The sequence below is a fragment of the Saccopteryx leptura genome, chromosome 1 (genome assembly GCF_036850995.1).
Source record: "Saccopteryx leptura isolate mSacLep1 chromosome 1, mSacLep1_pri_phased_curated, whole genome shotgun sequence".
NCBI classification, from domain to species: domain Eukaryota; kingdom Metazoa; phylum Chordata; class Mammalia; order Chiroptera; family Emballonuridae; genus Saccopteryx; species Saccopteryx leptura.
In genome coordinates this window covers 117,637,299-117,652,367 of record NC_089503.1, presented here as the reverse complement: position 1 = coordinate 117,652,367, position 15,069 = coordinate 117,637,299, and the positions used below count along the sequence as shown (strand labels likewise).

General features: G+C 34.5%; 1 protein-coding gene across 3 annotated transcripts in view; it reads right to left on the bottom strand.

Moving 5' to 3' along the window:
• The window catches only part of CDH18 (cadherin 18), a 706,139-nt gene that overhangs the window by 458,327 nt on the left and 232,743 nt on the right, over positions 1-15,069 (bottom strand). The gene's annotated exons all lie outside the window — the stretch shown is intronic.

Below are 15,069 nucleotides of genomic sequence, written 5' to 3'. Positions count from 1 at the left end.
ACTGTAAACTTACTTTTGCTTCACCTTGTATTATTAGAGCTTTCTTCATAGAAAAGCATGGTACAACTATTTGGTTGTCCCCATTATGCCATAAGAAGTTACAAAAAATAATAATAAAGCATGTAAGTTTTTAAAAATGCAAATGTTTGCTTGCTGACATCCAAACTAAAAAATTTTGGTGGCTAATAACTATCCTTATATTAATACTAAGGGATTATACAGAGAAAAGGTGACATTCTCTGCTTCTCCCTATGGTGGCATACTCTCCAAATGGTATTTCAAGCCTGCTTCATGTTTTAAATATGATCAACAAAATAAATAAACTTGTTTCTTTTTGGCATGGCCTTTGTTTTTTTTCATTTATATATTAGCCTCACAAGTTGCAAAGCACAATTTGTTTCTCTAGCGTCTGAAATAAATATACTTAGTACAGTGTAATTATATTGCATCTTACCATTCTACGTGAAATACTGTCAAAGTAAATCAAGAAAATGTTCAGTAAATGTCAAAATTGCCCAATATATAAATTCAGAAAGACTTCCAGTTTCCAGTCATTAAAAGACTGCATCTAATATCTAAAAATCATTTACAGTATTCAGAAAAAATAAAGATAGCTACTTATCAATAAGGTAAAAAATGACAAAGAAAAAAATAAATCCAGTTTGTATAGGACACAAATGTTAATGCATTATTTAATTAATTATTAAATTATTTAATTTCACTGTCACTTTGAATATTAAAAGTACAGTTTGGGGAGGAACACAATGAGCTGTTGTATTTGTATCCTGCCAGGATGACTAATAAAACAAGACTGAAAATAACAACAGCAACTCTCATATAATGATGTAAAAGTGTAAATTAGTACAATCATTTTGGAAAAGTGTTTGGATATTCCTCTTAATGATGAACATATGCATACTCTATAACACAGGTTTGCATGCCATTATACACCCAATATAAAGGCACACATATGTTCTCCAGAATTCAAGCACAAGAGTGTTCATAGTTCTATTATTTAGAATAGAGAATAACTGAGATAGCCCAGATGTCCTTCAATAGTAGAATGAGTAACTTGTAATATATTCATGCAATAGTATAACAAAGAGCAACAAAATAAATAAACTATTGATTCATTCAGAAAAATTGATAAATTTTATAAAAGTAATATTAAGAGGACAAATGCAATGAAATAATACTGTATAATTCTATTTATATAAAATACAACATACAAAATTAATCTATACTGTAAGAAGTCAGGAAAATCACAGTATCTAAGAAAGGGGAAGAGATGGTGAAGGCGCATGAAGAAGGCTGTTATGATGAAGGTAACATTTTAGTTTTTATAAGTGGTAGTTACCTGGGTATATTTAGTCTCTGGTAGTTATTTATCTTCACACTAATTATTTGGGTACTATATCTATGAATGATATTTTTAAATTAATTTTTTCAAAACTTTTTTTAAAAAATCCTGATGTTTCTATTTTAGTCTACGGATGTATAATATCTGTCTTAAAATTTTTTTGGAATGTTTTCTGGGCTATATGCCAGGCAGTAACACTGAGAATTCAAAGGCAAATGGACACGAAGAACCGGGCTCAAGTAGGGTTGACATTCTCCTTGGAGGTGAGACATACAGAAATGAATAAACTAATAATTAAGAAGTATCATTGAAGTGCATGAGAATCTCCATTTTTTATTAGGAAAGAGGCTATTATTAAATAGGATGAAATTAAGCATGAAGGCCAAAAGGTAGGCTTAGGAAAATGAGGGAAGGACAGTTCAGACCAAGGAAAAGCAAGTTAGTTCAAATGCCCCAAGGAAGGCGTGGCATATTTGAGGAGGAGAAAGCATGAGACTATAGCTTAGTAGGTATAATTGAAGGTCAGTAAGAGAGGAAAGTTGGGTGAGGTCATATAGAATTTTACAAGACATGGAAAAAACTTATTATTTTATTATATGTAAATTTCAGATCCACTGAAAGGCTTTGAAAGAGAAGAATGACATAAAATGATTTGTATTCTTAAGAAGTTTCTACTAGCTGGTACATGGTAAATAGTTTGAGGAGGGCATTTGTTTGTATAAACAGATGAAATGAAATTGTTGTAGAAGAGGTGATGGTGATGTGAGCTAGTGAGGTTGCAGCAGAAATAACAGTAGTAGGGATTTTATATATATATATATATTTCTTAAGTGAGAAGTGGGGAGGCAGAGACAGACTCTCACATGTGCCCTGAGCAGATCCACCCACAAGCCCCCTACGGTGCAATGCTCTGTCCATTAGGGCCATTGTTCTGTTGCTTGGCCACCAAACTATAATAGTGCCTGAGACAAGACCATGGAAACATCTTCAGTACCTAAAGCCAACTTGCTCCAACGAGTCATGGCTGCAGGAGGGGAAGAGAGACAGAGAGAGAGAAGGGAGAGGGGGAGGGGTGGAGAAGCAGACGGTGATTGTCCTGTGTGCCCTAACTGGGAATCAAAACTGGGATATAGCCCTGGCTGGTTGGCTCAGTGGTAGAGCGTCGGCCTGGCATGCGGGGGACCCGGGTTTGATTCCCGGCCAGGGCACATAGGAGAAGCGCCCATTTGCTTCTCCACCCCCTCCCCCTCCTTCCTCTCTGTCTCTCTCTTCCCCTCCCGCAGCCAAGGCTCCATTGGAGCAAACTTGGCCCAGGTGCTGGGGATGGCTCCTTGGCCTCTGCCCCAGGCGCTAGAGTGGCTCTGGTCGAGGCAGAGCAACGCCCCGGAGGGGCAGAGCGTCTCCCCCTGGTGGGCAGAGCGTCGCCCCTGGTGGGCGTGCCGGTGGATCCCGGTCGGGCGCATGTGGGAGTCTGTCTGACTGTCTCTCCCGTTTCCAGCTTCAGAAAAATACAAAAAAAAAAAAAAATTAAAAAAAAAAAAAACTGGGATATCCACACACCAGGCCAACACTCTACCACTGAGCCAACCTGCCAGGGCCTTATTATTATTTCTTTTAAGTGAGAGGAGGGGAGATAGTGAGGCAGACTCCTGCATGCACTCGACCAGATCCACGAGGCTACCCCATTTGGGGTGATGCTCGAATCAACTGAGTTATTTTTAGCACCTGAGGCTGACACGCTTGAACCAACCAAGTTATCCTCAGCACCCTGGCCAATACTTGAACCAATCGAGCCACTGGCTGCGAGATGAAAAGAGGGAGAGAAGGGGGATAGGAGAGGAGAGAACTAGATGGTCATTTCTCCTGTGTACCCTGACTGGGGATCAAGCCCAGAATGTCCATATGCCAGGTGACGTTCTACCCACTGAGCAAACCAGCCAGGGCCTTAAATATATTTTGGAGGTAAGATATTTAGGACTTGATAGTTACATGAGAAAAAAATGAGAAGGCATAAAGAATATCTCTACTTTTCTGATTTGTGCAAATGGAGTTATCACTTGCTGAGATGACTGAAATATGATAAATATGAGCAGAGTGAATGGGTTGTTGGTATCCTCAGATTGCTTTTGTAAATGGGAGTTATCCAAGCACACTTAAGGAATAACCCACTAGGGAAAGATAACTTGATGATGCAGCCAATTAAGGGGAGGATCTGGAGAGGACTCCCTGAGAATAAGGTGTGGATACCAGAGATCCTCTTTATATATAATTTAAGCAGAGACAAGGGATGGGAGTAGAGGTAGCATTGCCTGCACAGATTTGGTTGAGGTGACAGGAGACAGTAACTGTCCTACTGATTTTAGGAATTTTATGGCCTTGGCTGGTCGGCTAAGCAGTAGAGTGTCAGCCCTGCATGCAGATAACTTGAGTTCATTCCCAGTCAGGGCACACAGAAGTGCCCATCTGCTTCTCCACCCCTTCCCCTGTTGATTCTGTCTCTCTCTCTCTCCCTTTTCCTCCCCTTCTGCAGCCAAGGCTCCATTGAAGTGAGTTGGTCCTGGGTGCTGAGGATGACTCCATGGCTTCCATCTGAGGTGCTAAAATGGCTCCGGTTGGAATGCAGCAATGCCCCAGATGGGCAGAGCATCGCCCCCTAGAGGGTTTTCCCAGTGGATCCTGGTTGGGGCACATGTGGGAGTCTGTCTCTGCCTCCCCTTCTCTCATTAAATAAAAATGAATTAATTAAAAAAAACTTTTATAACTGTAACATGAGGCAGGCTATCAGCTGAGAACAGGTGTCAAGGGTGTCTGGATGCTGGGTGTTTGAGAGGCATGACACACTGCGAAGAGGCAGGGCAAGCTCCATTCTGGTTCAGCTACTAGGAAGTGTGCTCCTCTGAGCAAATCTACGGACTTCCATGGCTTCAGTTTACTCTTATACAAAACAAAATTATAATACCTCCTGAGGTTCCAGAAAGGATTTCCAGTTAACAAAAGTAACTATGTATATACAATTAAGACACAGATTATACACTATAATTTAAATAAATCAGTAAGTTAATTAAAATATGAATTCAAAGTACACATTTGATCATTTGCCTAAAATTTTTCAGAATATCAAGTTTCTACACTCTATAAAAATTATACTTTAATTCATCTTTTTTGTCCATTGACATGTTTTTTTCCAAAATCTTCTATTTTTATATTTCATTAGTATGATATTTTTATGTAGCATATTTAATGAAATGAAATAAATTGGATAAAATGTATTGTTATTACATGAAAGTTAATACACACAAAAGTAAATTGTGGAGTTCCTCAGAGATATGTATACTTTGATAAACATCTGAAGGTCAGACTTTGAGTTGAACATTTAGATAAAGCAGAAAGATCAATAACAATTTAACACACTCTGATTAGAAGCAATTGTTATTTTAAATATTTTATGTCTCTTAGAAAATCAGATTTTACAAATAATGGTTATTTTTGTTGTTAATAAATTGGAGACATAAACATGTATTAGCTAAGAATAACTATTTTTATAGAGTTTATCGATTAGAACACTCTAGCCTTTCTATTGAGTTAATGTGTTGTTTTTTCATTTTAAATGTTTGGCATTTCCTTTAGTAAAAGAATAAGTATCATTTCCAGGATGCTGACAGAGTGTCCTAGTTTACTTCTTTCTGAAAGCCACAATTTTACACTTGGAAGAGTCAGCACTTCCAGCATGCTAATACTAAATTTGTGTTAAAAATACCTTTTTGCACAGACATGAAATCTTCCTTAGGACCAGACTGGAAGAGAGTGGGATGCTTTATCAGAGAAAGAAGCTCTTACTAACTATTACATATTTCCTGAGTCACACAAGAGCTGCCTTTGAAGTCAGTGCAAGCATATCATCTGAAAGGGTGATTCATACCTTGGCAATTTCAAACCAATGACATTCATATACTACTGATCCTAGTCACTTCATGTTTTTCCTTTTGCTACTTAAGTGAGTGCTCAGTGATTCTAAGTAAAATTTTCTTAGTGAAATTTCCAGACATTCTGTTTAAAAAATTTGAGACAATGATTTTAAATTTTACTTTACATGATACATCCGATAAGCCCAGAAAAAAAAAAAATTGATATCACAGACAACACAAAATATCACAGATTTTGTCCATCTATATCATTGCCGGAAAAAGAGTTGAATATCCAGCACCTTATAGTATAGATTGAGCACAGTGGGCAAGCAGTTTTCATGACCTTTGAACTATCTTGAATAATGACCTAATTAGTTGATGATTGTTACCTGAATCATTACAGGGAAGGAAAATGGAGAACAGATGGCTGTAATATCCAGGCATATTTTTAGGAGTCATAAGGTGATTTTGGAGAAGGAAGTGAATGAGGCCCGAAGGGGACTGAAGGGATTAGAATGCTTAGTGGAATCACAAATGGCAGCAGAAAAAAAATAGAACATTTATAAATAATAGTTGAAATAATAATAAGTAAAAATAGAAGGGATAAAAACCTGCTATGAGCTGAATTGTGTTTCTGCTCAAATTCTTATGTTGATTATCTATCCCACAATGTGATAGTATTTGGAGATGGGACTTAGGTAATTTGGTTTAGATGAAGTCCTAATGTTGGGTCCTCATGATGGGATTGGTGTTGCCCATAAAGAAGAGATGCCAGAGAGCTTGTTCTCTACCATGTGAGGAACACAGCAAGAAGATGACCATCTGTAAGCCAAGAAGGGAGCCAAATTGGCTGTCATCTTAACCTTGGACTTCTCAAACTCTAGAACTGTGAGAAATAAATTCCTATTGATTTAGCCACCCAGTAAATAGTACTTTTTATGGCTGCCTGAGCTAATACAGGAACACATACAAATTAGGAGAATTAAGATTGAAGAGTGACAAGGAGATGCAGTGTGATAGGACATGAAGACAGAAACAAGGCTGAAAACAGGATAAGAAAAGAAACAATAAAGACAAAAAAGAATCACTTTGATAGATTCATTTGTAGAGATTTTTATGATCTAATTTATTTAAAAATGTGTTGTAGAGTACTATAAATAAAATAACACATTTACCATAAAAAGCTGAAAAAGTCTATGTGAATATATAATATTTATATCTATATATGTAGATATACATATATGTGTTTACATAGGTGTAGAGAGAAAGGTATAGTTAGATAAAAATTATAATTTTTTGAAGATATCAGCTGAGTAGGGATTGAAGAAAGGAAATGGAGGTCATTATTCTTTCTCATCATTTGTTTTTTCAAACTGCACACTATCTCTTAACAAATTAATGAATGAATACAATAAATCACTAAAGCCAAACATTTAAGAGGAAAATAAAATAGTACTTGATTGTGTATCAGGGAAGGACATGTTACTCATAGTCAGTCTCCCTCTGGGTGCCCAGTAAGGGCCTTTCGAAGCAGATAATGACAGTCATCAAGAATAGGAAGCTCAGATGAAGAATTTGTTCCAGTGCCTCTAACATCACCAGCCTGCCTGAGTAGGGAAGGATGATCTGCATTACTCATTTGGGTTCTCCCTTCTGTCCTAGATTGGCTTTCGTGCAGGTGGGCAGGTCATCTGCCAATTGTACGAGCACATGTTAAATAGGGTTTTGTAACCAGGTGTGAGCAAACAATATCCATGGGGCATTTTAAAGATTGAATTAAAATTGTAATTAGCTAACATCATTAGATAATTTTCCTCACTCCATTGTTTTATTTTTTATACACCTGAATTGTGTTCAACATTTTTCTGTAAACATTCTCATAAATGTTATGCTTTAAACATGAGGGGAAAAAAGTCATTCAAGGTAGGAGGATAAATAGCTTACATTCTCTTTTAGAAAACATCCTTCAGATATGATATAGTAACTTTTTTATCATTTTAATAACGAATAACATAACAGTCTCATTTTAATGGTATAATTGTTACATCTTTATTCTCAGAACAGTCACATGATGTGTTGTTTATTAAAAAAAGCAGAGCTTAATATACCTCCTTATGCTAGCTATATTAGTTTCCTATTGCTACTATAACAAAGTACCTCAAACTTAGTGGCTTCCAACATAATAAAGTTATTATCTTACCATTCCTGAGGTCAGAAGTCTGATAGGGGTCAGGTCAGAAGTCTGAAATGAGTCACAACAGATCTAAAATCATATTGGCAGCATGGCTGCATTTCTCTCTAGAGACTTTAAGGGAGAATCCATTTCCATGTCTTTTCTAGTTTTTAGATGCTGCTCAAGGCACTTGGTGCTTAGCATTCTTGATCCATATTCCAATTCAGCAAAGACAGATGGAGTCCTTCTCACAAGTTATCACAATGTCCTCTTGTCTGCTTCTATCCTCCATCTACCTATGTTAGCTCAGTTGATTAGCAACCTTAATTCTTTCTGCATTCTTAATCTTCCTTTGCCACACAATATTTCATATTCACAGGTTCTAGAAATTAGAATTTGGGTATCTTTGAGAACCACTATTTTGGCTACCACATTAACTTTTTTTATTTATTTATTCATTTTAGAAAGGAGAGAGAGAGACAGAGAAAGAGAGAGAGGAGAGAGACAGAGAGAGAAGGGGAGGAGGAACAGGAAGCATCAACTCCCATATGTGCCTTGACCAGGCAAGCCCAGGTTTTCGAACCGGCGACCTCAGCATTTCCAGGTCGATGCTTTATCCACTGCGCCACCACAGGTCAGGCTTTTTTTTAATTTTTTTATTTTATTTATCACATTAACTTTTAATGAAGTCATATATAGCTCTTACACATTATTTAAACTGTACAAATTGTGACTCCTTTCATAAAACTGAGATTCAGAAGCAATATCACTCAATTTCTATGAGAATATGTATATTTTTAACTGAAGCTCAATTTATAAGGCACTAATCAAGCTGATTATTCTGTTTAGATTAAGAGAATGTGATTATCAAGTCATAAGATTTTGTATGTGTGTATGTGTGTGAATAGTTGCATCAAAAGAACACTTTAATTGATGGGAGAATAATTGAAATAATCTACAGTATAGCAGCCTTGCATATTTGCTTACAGATCAGTTTCACAACTTTATAGTCACCTCATAACTACAGCTGAAACTGTAGATTTATACCTCAATTTTTTATGTATTTCCCCTACACTTCAAAGGCTGGACATAAATTACTTGCAGAATGGTGGAATAAAAACATACAACCCCTCCATTGGAATATCTACTCTTATTTTAATAGAATTATTTGTAGCATAATTTTGGATTGAGAAGAAGCACCATTTTCAGAGTTATGAATAAATGAAATATATTTTATGTTGCTAACTTTTCATATGTGAAAAGCAATAATTGTAACATCAAACTTTATATAAAGTTGATGAAACATTAGAGGACAAGAACTACATTAATGAATAAATTCCATAGATAATTATACCAATAATTTTGTGTCCATTTTTGCTTTTACAGTAGCCAGAAACTTTCCAGTTGCTTCTAATGTCAGGCTCATGTTGACTTGAAAATGATTACTATAAACAGAGAGATTTCTTTAAAAAGTAAGCAGCTGTAATAAATAAGATCCTTCAAAGATGAACTTTAAAAAAAAACAACCATTAAAAAAACTGAATTTTTTATACATAAAATGAGGATGTCCAGAATGTGTATGTTGAATAGGTGTTTGTTTATATGTGCTTGGCAGTTTCCATTTCAATAATTTAAAATGTTTTTTTAATACATCTTCCCTTGGCTTTCAAGACACTTCATTTGTATGGTTTCCTCCATCGTCTCCAGCTACTGTGTTTTAACTGCTTGTGCTAGTTTTCCTTCATTCTCCAAGTGATAGATAGGTGCTGGTGGCTGCAGGCCCTTGTGTTTTCCATTTTTTCATTCCTATTCAGTCTCTTCATTTTAATGCTGCCTATGTGTGATGACTTGATTTCTACTGGATAGTTCTCCTCTGAACTCCACACTTAACAGTCAACTGATTCTATTCCATCCCCACTTGGACATCTGTTTCTAAAATTGCACTAAACTGATATTTTCCTATCTATTGCCTGCCCTCTGTCCCCAGCCAAACTTTCTTCTCCCCAACCCTTTCCCTTTGTAAGATCTAGCCACTCCATCCTACAGCAAACAAAATGTGTTCTCTACACTCACTTTCTTCCACCATCTCTATGTCCTTTGCAAAATTAAGTTCTATCAACATTATTTTCAGGCTAAATATATCATCCAACGTCTTCTTGTATTTCTACTACTTTCACTGGTACAAGTCAATATCTCTTCTTCCCAACTCCCGAAGTGCTGAGGAACAACTTTATCACAAGAGTTATAAAACTCAGAATCTTAAAAACCCTATATAAATAAACCTTGTAATGTCTTTACTAATTTACTACCCAAGCCCAATCCTTTTTTAGATTCCTTCGTCCTGCCAATTTCTTACAAATTTATTGTTTCTGTATCTAAACAGTATAAAAAGGTGCCTAGTTTGATCATTATCTAAACCTCATTTTGTAATGAGCATCATATTGTTTCTACCATGCAAACACATTAAAATTTCCCCCTCCATTAATCTAGTTAGTGCCAATTTTATAGCTCCAGATATAAGAACTAAAGAAAGGTAAAACGTGGTAATTCTCACCCTTCCCAACAATAAAATTTAAATCACAAGAATTGAAAATTTTACAGAATAGTCTTCTGGAGTTGGTTTACTTTCCAATCCATAACACAAGGCTTTCTCATCTAATGTTAAGTTAAATTGAAACGATTAGCCAACAAGCAGTTTCTCCATAGAAGCGTCAAAATTGCATACTTCCAAAATAATTTTCATTGTTGATTTAAATTATATGACACACTGCAATGAGAATGTATTAATTGCACTTGTTTTAAGACATAGATAACGCATACAAGCACTACAGAGATATTGGGGGGTAAACATGCTGAGCTCAATATATTACCCAATTAAATGGGAGTGTTTTGAAATCCTTTTTGAAATCACAGTACATACAAATTTTGTATCAAGTTTAATATATTACACTCAATTTCCATAAATTCATCATTACTTATATTGATTCATATTCTTAATTATTAGCTTTTTGAGAGATTGCTTCATCTTTGGTACTTATTTCCTAGTGATTTATTCCCAGAAGATTTATATCAGTGAATTTGTCTTTTCCTGTCTCTGGCAATAAATGGCAAAATTGTTTTTAAAACCTGGTATACTAATTTTAACTTCCACTTGGAATAACAATAACTAAGAGTTTATCACACTTTTGACGATATCAATATGGGTTCAAAAATTCTTTGAAATATGCTGACTCAGTAGATTATCTATTGAATAGATTAATGGCATTCTATCTTTATTTAAATCCCATTAATAACTGTGAGTTTAACACAAGAGATATATTTTATTTTAAAAACCTTTGTTATCAGCTAGTCTGACTAAAAATGAGATTAAGTTAAATTGCCAGTCACATCGGAATGAGCATAATTATACATAAGTCATATATGTTTACCCTAAAGGCCTAAATATAATGACAATATCTATTTTATGATATTTAGGGTCACCAAAAGACAAAATGACATGGAAATAATAGTTCAATTTCTCTTTTCAGTATAGGCATCTGAAATAACCAAATTTATTTTAGTGATAATTTAGCTATCATATCTCACATAGTGCCAATAAAATACTGAATAAGACACAGACTTTCAGAGCTCAGATAAGGGAAATATTTGCTTTACCCATACATTTTATTCAAATATTTTTTGGAATTGTATTTTGTTCACTTTATCTTAGTTTACCAAGAAGTTGCCTAAATTGATGTAGCTCAGCAATGTCAAAGTTTCCATATCAGAATTTCTGGTATCTACAGAAGCAACATTCAGTCATGTCAGAGTACTCTAGAGCAAATGTTCCCCTTATCTGCTCCAACAGTTCACCACTCTCCATTTATTTTCCTGGAACTCATACCACACTTAAAAGTCAAAACGGTATCAGCAATAATAGATTCTAAATTATTTAATTTGTGTTGGCCTTCCCTTACTCTTCATTTAATAAAATATATAGGGGATTACATAAATTAATGATAGGATAGATACACAATCGTATGCAAGGAAGGGGCATCGAGCAATCTGAAATTACCCTGACCTGATGAGAAGAAAGAAGTAAACAAATGTGTGTCCCTAACATTGAACCAGAGTTAAATATCAATTCTGTGCATAATGACATACTGGATTCTTATAAAATATTCATGAATTCTCAATATAATCACATGGAAGAGTGAACATGCTATAAAATTAGTTGAGTATCATATCAAATTGTGTTTATTTTATCTAAATATATGATTTTATACATATTCTATTAGAGTGGTATATAACTTTTACTTTAAATCTATATTCATTTTATAATTATATGTAGCTATCCATATAAACCTATTTATTTTTTAAAAATTTATTTAAAAATATATACCAAATTGGTAACAGTGGTTACTAATGAAGAATACAGTTCAAGGTACATTCTATGTTTTATATTTCTGTATTTTTAACCAATTATAAATGTAGACATGGTGGGAAAGGACAGAAATATGTGAGGAAATTGAGGTTTATCCATAATTTATATCACATATTTCAAAATTAAGATGTATTACCTCATCAATGAAAAAAATATTAAGAGTTAATACTGCCATTTCTTGTACATAATTTTTAGCCATCCTAGAATAGCTGGAAGATTTACCATGTTGAATCAATTCTCATTAAATAAATTGCCAAAGGCACTGAATCTGTGATAATTTACCAACATTGGTGTAGATCTTTATAAATTACAATCCATTTTAACACCTTGTGTTATTTGGTTCTCATGTCAACCCTTTGGTTATAGGGTTCTTATCTCCTTTTTCAGATGAGGAAAATGGACTATATACACAAGTGACATGCGATACAAATAACCATGGCACTATAAGTTCTGCCATGTTTTGAAATAATAGAATTTGGTATTTATTTTTTTCCACTATGCTCTACATCATCACCACTTATGAATATGCTTTTAAACCAAAATGTTTACTTTTACTTCTGAAGTTTTTGAACATCATAAACTACTCCAAGCATATGGGATTACTAGAATGAACATTTCTTCCGAGGACCCAAACATATACCAACTCAAAAAAAAAAAAAAAAAAAAAAAAAAAGAAATCATAGAAACCAATCAGTATTTTTCATTTATTATTTATAATAAAGCCTCATCCGAAATGAAAAACAGAAGTGAAATTTGTCTTTAGACTCTACATCTACATTTTCCTTTTCCCAGTTTTTATTTTCTGTTGTTCCCACAATAAGTTAGTATAGGATAATAAACAGACAAGTCTCTCAGTTTATAGACAAAGAGAATTATACTCTAAGCTCTTTCATGGTTTTTTTTATTAGGGACCTAATGAACTGCCTAAAAGTTAAAATTCTTTCAAAGAAAGAGAAGGGGCACTGTTATAGACATCCAAATGGAAATGCATAGGCAGTTGCCTACTCAGTGTATTGCATGACCCCTTTCTTACACATCTTTGTTTTCTTCATACTGCAGTAGTTTTTAGTAAAAGAGGGGCATAATTTAGCCTTCCTCTAGGGGGAACCAGTAACAATGTCTTCAAATATTTTGGTTGTCACAATTTGGGGGTGTTTCTACCATCATCTATTCTAGTAGGTAGGAAACAGATGCTGGTAGGCATCCTACAAAGCCCAGGACAGTCCCTCTAGAATGAGAATTATACAACCCAACCATCAATGGCACCAAGGTTAAGAAGCTCTAACCTAGACTATAGTTCTATGACATGTCTAATGCAATTACAAGGGAGGTATATAATTAAGCATATTAAAGATATTAAAGTCCTCATTAAGAAAAGCAAAGAACACCTTATACCTTCGCTGGCTTTAATCTCTCAATCTCCTTCTCTTACTTCTCACTGAACTCCATTGCAATTGATATATTCATTTAACATAAGTAAATTTTTCCAGGTCAACATCAATATGTTCAATGTTTTATACTTGATCTGTTGAAAAGCAAATGCATATTTAGATTCCAAAAGACTGTATCAGGTTGCAAATATATAAGGTATATTGCATTCTTTTAATTATCAATAAGCCAAAAATTTATCCCACAGACTTTTAAACATGTGGTCTGTTATCCACACAGACCACAACAATCTACAAAAAGCATAAGAATGATATCTATATGAGCCAAATGAAAAAGGAACTTGATGTTTATATTGCACCCCTCACATAAAAAATTTATAAAGTTGGATTAAGTGACTCATTCAGTCTCATGATTCCACTATATCCATCTGAACAAGATCATCAGGAAGAATAATAATTTCCAATTTGCTCAACGTGTTGACTTTACTCAGGCACTGTTGCTATTGACCATGCTTGTTACTACTATAACTAATTATAATCAACATTCACTGGATCATTACAACTAGAATTTCCTGCTATTTATCTTCATTCTATTATTATTTTCTCTTTTGCTATTGGGTTATCTTCATTTGGGCATTTTTGTTGCATCAACAATAAGAAACCTTCATTTTTTAACTACCACTGTTGTCAGGATAGAAGATCAAACTTGACCATTAATATAAATTTGTTTCTACCTCCCTTTAAGTTGGCTGCCTCTGTGAAAAAGCATGAGCACTATCTTTTATAAAATACCTATCACCAAGGCCCATTGAATGAATGCCCTTTTAAGTAGTGAATGACTTTACCTACACTTGGTTAATTTATTATCAGGAAACCCAAAATTGCATACATAACAAGAGGCTTGAAAATACAGAAATGACAGTCGGTGCTGGGACCAGAGTGCTAAGACCACAGAACCAATTCCTATTAGTATCAAATCCTTTCTCCTTCCTCCCACAGCCAGCAAAGCTCATGTGAGATCTAGTCTGGACCTCAAATTCTTGATTTAGATTTAAATATTTTCTCTGATAACAGAAGTTCACTAAAACAGAAAACAATTACTGCAGAAGGAAAGCCCCCTGCCTTGAAAAATCTGTGGGTGATCCTAGAGTGGAAAATAAAGGTTCCAAAACACAGTCAGAGCCCGTAAGGCTTTTTTTTTTTTTTTTTTTTTTTTTAGCTGCATAATAAAATCTTTCTCTGATCTGTCTCTCTTGGCTCAAAAAGCAGTGATACCATCACCTGAGCAAACGAAAGACTATAATAATTTTACCTAAGACTTTAATTTTAGTATTTTTTGATTTCCAGCAAGGAAGTAGCAAAAAACATTTACTATTGATTAATCTAAAAGTTTTTATTAATATATCAGGCATTAATATAAGGAAATACTTTAATAAGTAGCTAATAAAATTATATTTTTCACCTGTTACATGATAGGTTTTCGTAGTTCTACATCTGTACACAAAACACACACACACACACACACACACACTCAGAGGCATATAAATATGCATAATGAATAATTTTACCTTGTTTGTAAGACATAAAGATGAAGACAAAATAGTTGTTATTTCCAGAGCCAAACAAATCAGGTTCCGGAAGTTAAGGAACAGGAATGAATCAGAGTTAACAAACATAAGTGCATATACTAAATAAAGTATGTTCCAGATCGCAGGAGCCTACCTAATTCCTTTTCATGCATCATTTATAGTGCCCTTTAAAAGAAGTAAAAGTTTCATCTTAATAGGCATTTATGGAAGTGATTCATGCAAAAAAAAAAA